The sequence below is a fragment of the Balaenoptera borealis genome (assembly GCF_965194805.1).
Source record: "Balaenoptera borealis genome assembly, contig: HAP1_SCAFFOLD_2252, whole genome shotgun sequence".
Lineage (NCBI taxonomy): Eukaryota > Metazoa > Chordata > Mammalia > Artiodactyla > Balaenopteridae > Balaenoptera > Balaenoptera borealis.
The window spans coordinates 28881-31637 of NW_028122036.1; positions in this window are offsets into that span (position 1 = coordinate 28881).

A 2757-nucleotide genomic window follows, 5' to 3' on the forward strand; every position below is an offset into this window, starting at 1 on the left:
CAAGTGCTCATGCAGCATCGTCTCGGTGCTGTGGAAGCAAGAAGCAGGAGATGCTGCAGCGCTCAGCAAGAGATGATCCCGGCTTTGGGACCAGCGGCCAGCAGTGGAGGTGGTGAGAAGTCATCTGAAGATGGGAGGATAGATTTGCAGTGAATTGTGCTGTGGTACAAAAGCGGGTGGGAGGCACAGGGGCTTGCAGGGTACCATGTGCTTGGGTTCAGCTGGGGTCAGAAGGTGAAAGAAAGGCTCAGGCAAGAGCCTGAGGGTGTAGGGCGATGACTGTGTTCATGCATCTCGGAATTAAGGTGACTTGCTTGCTTTGCACAGTGGGCCGTCTGCTGAAGAGTATTGTCACACCCGCTCTGTGTTCTGCGTGATGCTTTTAGGTCAGCCTTAGAGTTCAGAGCTTTGTCCCAACTCTGCTCGCTGATGAACAGAGAAGATTCTTGTGATTTGGTGGTTTCCAAGAGAAATCCCAGCAAAGTGTGGATGGAGGTGGGGGCAGAGAGAATTGCTTTAGTCCCTCAAAGAGACTGTTTATAACAGTAGAACACAGTGAGAGCAACTAGGACAGCTTCTTCAAGAAGCACATATTCTTTCTTCCCTTGTAAGAGGCACTTACTCTCCAAAGAAATCTTTTTTTTTTTTCCTTACTGGAAATATTTCACTGCTTTGATTTTATTTTTTAATTCATTGTCTTCAAAGTTTGCTCTTTCAGAATTCATTTGCTTACCATATAATCTATGACTATTTCAGAAGATTGAAATTAGGTTTGTTTTGTGGCTTCTACTTTTAAACCAAGAAGTGGGTTCAGAATTGGTGATGGAAGAGAACTTGAAATAGGATAGCTTATTGGGAACATTGATTTGGGCCCTTTTCTTCTAGTGTTAACTTTTTAGCTTATCTCTTTCAGAATATGCCTGATTTCCTTCTCGTGAGATACCACATGTCTAAGGATCCAGTTGTTACTTAATTTTTCTTTGTTTACTGATAAATATGCTGTATGCTTTTGTTCTTTTAAAAAGCAATTTTATTGAGGTATAAAACACTCACAATAAAATACATCCAATTTAAGTATAGAGTTTGAGTTTTGACAAAAGTGTGCACCCGTGTACCTGTTACCACGATCCATATATGGACCATTTCCATCACTTTAAAAAGTACACTCTGGGCCCGTTTCTAAATAGCTCATCCCACCCAGCCCCAGGCAAACACTGATCTGCTTCTGCTTCCAGTCACAATAGATTATATTTGCCTTTTCTAGAACATCCTATCAATAGAATCAAATCCTATGCACTCTTTTGGGTCTGGCCCCTTTGCCTCAGCACCATGTTCTTCCTTGAGGTTCATTATCATGTTGCTTGTGTTGGGATTTTTGTTTCTTTTATTGCTGAATAGTATTCCAATGTATGGACTTATTAACACACTTCACTTTTCATGGACATCGGGTTGTTTCCAGTTCAGGGAAATTATGAGTAAAGCTGCTATGGATATTTTTCATCAAGTCTTGTTGTGAACAAATGCTGTCATTTCTCTTTGGTAAGTGCCTAGGAGAGGCATTGTTGCATCTCCTGTGATAGGTACACACGGTATTTTTTTGTTTTTTGGTCGTACCATGCAGCTTGCGGGATCTTAGTCCCCTGACCAGAGATTGAACCTGTGCCCCCTGCAGTGGAAGCATGGACCCCTAACCACTTACCGCCAGGGAATTCCCAGTACACACACATTATGATTGTTATGTCATCTTGATGAATCTACCACTTTTATCATGATGAGAAGTCTGTCCTGGTAATAATATATTTGTTCTGACGTCTACTTTGTCTAATATTGTTATAATCACTCGAGCTTTCTTGATATTGGTGTTTGCATGGTATGTCTGTTCTCTGACCTCTGCCTTGTAATTAGACTATTTAGACCATTTACACTTGAATAATTACCAGTTTAGTTGGATTTAAATCTCGTATGTATTATTTGTTTCCTTGTTGCTTTTTTCTTCTCCAGTCTTCTTTTGGATTGAGTATATCCTAGTAAGTTGTCATCACCACTGGCTTATAATAGCTATATAGCTCTTCATTTCATTTATTTTTCTGGTGTTTCCAGGCACCTCGTCTTCCGTGAACTCCTGGTGCCTTTGCCTCGGCAGGACCACCATGGTCTGCTTGGGTCCCCCTCCCAGCACCACATTTCAGAAAGTGCCTCCAGGCGAAGAGCTGACGCAGCCTGGGGTCCTCCTAGTTTGCTTCCCTTCTTTCAGGGACTCTAGCCCCTTCTGTGTCTGAAAACAGTTACTTCATATACTTTGTCCAGTTTTCTGGTTGTTATTGTGGGAGCTTAGGTTTGGCTCTGGTTACCATATTATGTTCTGAAGTGTAATTTTATTTTTGAAATAAAGTATTTGGTTCTTGGCAGGAGAATGTGTTAAATATGTGAAATTGGGACTGCCTGTAAAACCCTAGATGCATAACACCATTGTTATGACTTCACAAAGTGATGTAAAGATGGTGATGATCAGTTTCCGGCTTAGGCATAGCAGCACGTGTAAACCTCAGAAGCAGAAGCTTTGAAAAGTTCTGTATCAGTCCCGTTTGAATGATAACAGCCCATAATCGAGCCCTTAGGTGCTCAGTGTTCTACATACAGATCTTTTTTAAAAAAAATCATCTTACGTGTGTGTTTTTTAAATTATTTATTTATTTATTTATTTATTTTTGGCTGCGTTGAGTCTTCGTTGCTGTGCACGGGTTTTCTCTAGTTGCG